This window comes from Ambystoma mexicanum, chromosome 2p, assembly GCF_040938575.1.
Source record: "Ambystoma mexicanum isolate Mex_15411 chromosome 2p, UKY_AmexF1_1, whole genome shotgun sequence".
Taxonomy (NCBI): domain Eukaryota; kingdom Metazoa; phylum Chordata; class Amphibia; order Caudata; family Ambystomatidae; genus Ambystoma; species Ambystoma mexicanum.
This window is the reverse complement of record NC_090923.1, coordinates 994,800,440-994,806,994: the sequence shown is the minus strand read 5'-3', so window position 1 is coordinate 994,806,994 and position 6,555 is coordinate 994,800,440.

Here is a 6,555-nt window from a genome sequence, read left to right as displayed (position 1 = left end):
ACATCGGACGCCTCTGGTCCTTGCCATGTCACTCTCTGCTTCTCCTTCCACCCGCCCGTAGACTCATTCCAAGCTCATGTATTGGGCCGCCTCACTGGTCCCAGATACTGGATGAATCCACATTACTGAATGCTGAAGTCACTTACTTCTTCTGATCCGGTGCACCACTAAGACATGCCTCTCCCATGCCCTCCTCCTTCCACCTCACAGAGAGAAATGAGGCTCTTCACCTTTAACACCCCGACTGATATTTCGGTGACTACCACTGGCTCGACATCCTGAAAAACGATTTCCCTGCCCCGTTCGACTTTGTCCGGATTTTGGCTGATGTTCTAGTCCTACTCAGGACTCTAAACCACCCAACCCAATTCCCCACTTCTTGAAAATGGACTCGGACTCGCCATTCAAACCCTATTGATCCACCAGCTTCTGCTCATGGTTAATCATTGTGATGTGTTGGGATTCAACTCCTAGTAGCCTCGGCCACGTTATGGTGAGGGATTGTGGGAGTTGTAATCCAATAAACATCTGCAGTGCTCTTTAATGAGCAAACAAGATTCATGTGATATGAATACCCAGAGGTTTCTAATCCCGGACTGGGGATTGAACCAGTGTTGCTTTGTGTCGTTTTGCTTCCAAGGCGAGTACACTTCTCCTCAACTATCCTCCCGAGACAATACGCACAATAGATCCCTGCTCAAGCTTCTGATTCTTGTGTGGAAATCCGTCCATCAGTGTGGGAGAGCGTTTCCTAGTACATCGTGTCCATTTCCAGCAAGGTCAACATTTCTATAACTGCAAACACTGCTTCCCCCTAGCTGGTTTCCACCGTTAGCTCGCGCTGCTTGTCGTTGTACACTTACTATGCACAATGTCCCAGGGAAAACCTACTGCAAAACAGAACCGTTCGTGGGATTACCCCAGCTGTACGTGGTATTTCACATCCAGGCAGAGGAACGGGTTCGTGTCCCGAAAGCCACTCGTCACTGATAAATTGTGACTTCAATACTGAGCTGTCTCGAAATTGCAAACACCGGGGCGTGAGGTCAGTAAATTACAGCTTTGCAAATCAATTTAATAGCTGGTCTCAAACGTCACCCTGTAATTAAGGCAGTCGTGGCATGATTGATTCACCGATCCCTGCCCTCCCTGTGCGTCTTCGCCCCTCTCGCTCCCATGCTCACATGTACACTTTGGGAATAGCTCCACAGACCGAGGCCTTCGCACTCCTGACTGCGCTTGCACAACCCTGCGTGGCATCCTTCCCTCACAGTAGCTCCTATGTGGGTGGATCAGCAAGGATGAAAGGCCACCCCTCCAGTGAGGGGTCATTCATGTATATTATTGCTACGGCTACTGGTACCAGGAAAGGGCAATGGTATCTGCTAGACCCCCACTGCCCATGGAAGCACAACATGAAGCCCCTCTAAGGTTTCTCACAGTCTACTTAAGAAAGGCTCTCCGGGGACTCTTGTGCCAACTTTGCCTATCACGGGAGGATAGCTCAGGGGCAACATGCTCACCTTGGAAGCAAGACAACACGGAGCAACTCAGGTTCAATCCCCGGACCGCGCATAGAAACCTCTGGGTATTAAGCATGTTATAAATAACCAATCGTATCATATCACTAAGTAGTCCATACTACGGTAAACAGCTACACTCCAATTACTGGAGCATACATTCCAGTTGCCTCAATAGATGACTTCCGGGAGATTTAGTGAGCGGAGCAGGATTTACGGGTCTACCTCCCTGGTCTTCTCTCCGAAACCTAGTGAGCAAGCACCTAACACTAGGAGTTACATTTCCCCTGGTATGACCCCATCAGCGGGGTTCCTTCCTATCCATATCGAATGGGTGTGCATTAGGTGCGTCTACCATGTCCACTGGAAAAGCTATGCTGTCCGGCACCACCTTCTCTTCCACCGCACAGACTCTTCGACTGCAGGAGCAGTGAAGAGGGTAGTCACTGTGGTCTGAAAGGGTACCCCAACTGCCCCTGCTCAGAAGCCAGTCCCTCCTCTCCGTTTGCCAGAAACTCGGAGATTGACCCAGATGCTTGAGTGGTAGAAACTTTGGGTGCAGTGACTTTACTGGATCATGCAGAAACGCGTGATTTGTGGCAAGCCCTTTCCTATGGTCAGGGTAGGCGGCGATCCACAGAGAGGTTAAAAGCTGAACTACAACCTCTGATGCCTCACCATCCCACAGAGTCAGCAGGCCAGACTCGGTAACGTCTTCTAGTGGTACCTCCACAAAAGAAATGTCTGTATTTTCCTGATGACTCAACTCTTCATCCAGCAATGTCATTGCCAAAGGTCACCTAACCTCTAAGCTTGAGTCTGATGAAAGGAAGACTACCAATCCCAGGGAAGTGTACTCTGCTTTTCTGTTGTGTGCCTTTCACGGCTTAACACAACTCTTTCATGCAAAGTGAAAAACTATGTTGTGCAGATTCGTGGCATTTTGTCATAACCCTTTGGGCTGCAGTGGCCTTAGTTGCAATGGGGAGATCCAACACTACCCCAAGGTGTGCTTGCAGAGGGGGGGGGCCGGCGTGAACGAATGGTGGTAGGGGGTTGTGTCCATGTAAGGATCACCAATGCCTGGGGTGACACAGGACACACTTTAGGCAGATGATGTAAAGGCAAGCAAAGGCAACAATGGCAGCGAGCTGGGCAGCCAAGAAACTAGCAGACACAGGCCATGTGACACTTGTGACAGGAGGGAACATGACAGGGAACATGACAGCCAATCACATGGATGCAATGACTAAAGAAACATGTCCCTCAAGTACCTGGTCAGCCATTTTCGATTGCACACATTAAGGCGGAACCCATTCAAAACAAGATGCACACGATCCTGGATTCCAGACCAGAGCACCCAAGAACACAAAGAACTGGGCGGGACATCAGCTGGACCAAGTACAGCACGTGACACATGCAGGTGGGATCTGCGCCATGCGTGTGCAGGGGCTGAGCCGAAGTCAGTGATGCTAGTAAAACTAAGGTCTGGTCTAGGCTGTCATCCTCAAACATTCTACAAAGGAATGCCATCTCCCTACAGACAAACGACACCCACTTTCGGATGCACGAGGCATATTAGGGATCGCATTTTTTTTACTTTGTAAGTGGAATTCACAGGACAATCTAGGAAGTACATCGGGGTAAACCAGGGGTGTTGCTAGGTCTGGAAAAGATCTGGGGCTATGCTAATGTCAGGACTGTCGGGACTCGGGGCTAGCTAGCCTTTTGGTTGTAGCACCTGAGATTCTATCTGGGGTCCCCGCACCCCCAGCAACGCCTCTGGGGTCAAGGATAAGTAGATGTCGAGAACTGAAACCCAAACAGAAAGTTGAGGGATACTCATTGGAAACCTAAGACTAGGTATTCAATGCGGACCATTCGATCTTCATTAAGTCACAGTACCTGCAGCTCGGGAATTAGGTGGGAACACATTCCCTTTGGGCAATGACGCTGCCCTGCAGGAATGTGCTATTCAAACAGGGCAGAATATGCATACAGATGAGATGAGACACAGCTGTAGATCTCTATTTGCTAACACAAAGTGGATGCGGTTGGTTAGGTTAGGTCGGGTCAGTTCCACACTTACCCCTGTCAAAGAACCTGGCTGTTCAGGTCTTAAACAACACGTCATCCATTCCTGTCCAATTTCGTCATCATTCAGAACACTCTGTAGACACCTAAGCGGCCATTCTTGGCACCAGTGTGGGCGGGACAGCAAGCAGAGGATCCCCATTCCTTCTAAAGCAGGACGTGGTCTTGGGAACTCCTTGTTCTATCTAAAATGTTTTCTGTAGGAACAAGTGTATTGTGGTGAAGTGCCCTCATCAAGCATCACAAATGCACTTAAAAGGGTCTCAGCTGTTGCATGCAGGCCCCGGTGGAAACAGAAGCACGGTCAGTCACTAACGAGCATAACAGGACACACAGACCTCTAGACAAGCAGCTCTTGTTGGAAATGGCAAAGAAATCCAAGATAGTGGGCCTCATTGTAGGTCATGGTGCTAGCGGTCAAAAGCAGAGAAGGCTGGGGAATGAAAAGGAGTCAAAGACCAATAGACCAATGAGAACCGGTGGAACAAGTCATGTGACTCCCCACCATCATGAGATGTCTGATAAGGGGAATGACACATCAGTGGGGAAGAAGGTGTGGATTCTCAGAAGAGGCGACTCAGTAGCTGTAACTCCTGAAGCATGGAACAGAGATGGGCCAGAGAGTGCTGTATGGCTTTAGTTAGTCTGGAGCCAGGTGGCAGCAGTACAACACAACACAGATTGTTAGAGTGGGTCTGAGGCCTCTAGGCAGTGGAGGGAAGTTGCAGAGAATCCAGCGGGTAGCATCGCTTGAGGAGTAAGGGATGCTGTGGATGCTCTGTGCTGTCTGTGAGAGGTACTGCGAGAGCAGACGAGACTCAAATGACTCACAGAGAAGATAATGGTGTTTTGTCAGAAACCAGCAATGGTGAAGGTTCATGAACACACTCAAGAGGGAACAACAGGAAATTTGAGGACAAAGCAAAGTGGAAGCGAGACCCTGAGGTACGGGTCCACACGATGGACCTGATGCTGCATGTTGGGAACATAGTCAAAGTACCAGAGCGTCCCATAAAGGCTTGGAGAGAATGAAGGCTGAGAAACGGAATGCTGGTAATTGTACGCCAAGCACCGAAGAGTCGTAAAGACTGTCAGGTAAGGAGAGCGCTGATGCTGCACTATGGGAACCAAAGTCATAAGATCAAGCCTTCCAAAAGATGAAGTGAAGGGAAGTGGAAAAGGCTCCATTCATGGGGCTGCAGTCCAAGTGCCAACGAGCCTAGGAAACATTATGAGAAGGGTGCTCTGATGATGCATGCTGGGAAACGTGGCCAGAGTTCCAAAGCAGCCAACAAAGACTGGGAGAGGAGGAAAGGCAGATACCAAATCATGGGAATTGTAGACAAAATTCTAAAGTATCTGAGAATAACAGAAAGAGGGAGAGTTCCGGGGCCACATTATCAGAAACCTAGTATTAGCACCAAAGTATTCAACACATACTGTGAGAGAAGGAAACCCCAAACACTGCATTCTGGGAGACAAAGTATCAAAGTGTTTCAGAACCAATTCAAGTAAGACACTGGTTCAAATGTGCAAGCTTTACATCTGGCACATGAAAAGAGATACCAAACTTGAACGAAATGAAGCATCCCCTAACATCTAACAAGAATAATGGCATTTCATCTGGCAACACTAAATAAAAGTGTTGTAAAGCGGAATAATAAAGTATTCACACTTGTTTTAAAAGAAAATGATATTAAGCCTAGTGTCTTGCTGGTTGAGGCAGTCCATTAGACAATGACAAGTAAGTGTCTAACTTGGAATCCTGGAGAAAAAAAAGTGGCCACAATAGTCAAGGAATAATGAATGAAGACTTGGTGTGCCAGGTATCTGGGCACAGGTCTTGATATGGTCATGTCGACCAAGTCTTTCTTTGTACTTATTGAGTAATGTAAGTAGAAGTTTTCACTTTGAATGCACCTTTCTTAGTAACATTACTTCTGCCAGATAAGTCAATAAAGTATTGTTTTTTTCTTCTTTTAAACATTACAGAGGTGTTTCTTAAAAACATGCTGGCCCACTGCATTCAGACATTACTAGTGTCCTGGGCAAACGCAGATTGAAGCACGAGAGTATTTTCCCAATTTGCTTCACCCTGCTTCCTCCAACTCAGCATGGAAATTCCCCCACACGTGGCTGTGAGAAGTGCTCTGGGGTTTACCATTGAGTAAACTCGAGATTTTAGTGCTACTTTTGCGCTGTTTATCGCCAGTGGTGGAAAGCATTCAGGACTCCACGCTTCCATAGTCTGCTGCTCTGTAAATCATTTAATAAACCCTTGGCCAGCATACTAGAGCTAAGGCAGAATCAGATGGTTTCTAAAAGCACTGCTCTATCATGGGGACTTGCAAGGAAGCAAAGCCAGCTGTGATATTTATTTTGCAGGGATACAAGACGTTTGAGTTATTTCATTCGGATCAATTTTGGTCCATGATATATGGTGCTGAATCTTATATGGTAGTATCCATGGCATATCATACCCTGCAAAAGGTCATGACTAATGTTGATGAAATTGATATCCCCCAATAGAGGCAATACACTGATGCAGCTGGAGAAAGTATGGCCTGGCTCCCATGATTATGGATTATAGGGACTCTAATATTAATATCTCTCACAGATCTTCAAGGGCCCTTAAACGATTATTCCCCTTTTAACAATTTTGGTGAAGGATTGTGTGTTGTAGTTGTCCTCTTTTTTTTTTAGAAATCTGCAATTAGTGTAATTGTGTAGGGCGATAGGTCAATTTATGACATGTCTTTTATCATATATAATATATTTTTTTAGTGTGATTTTACTATGGATGTGTGTGCAAAAACTGTACATTTTAGAGTATAGTGAAAAAGGTTGATTACATTTAACCATAAGCACTTAATAAAAATATTTAAAAAGATACTTCTCTTGCAGTCACAGAACAGCAATTTTTCTTGGCTCTTGAGTAATG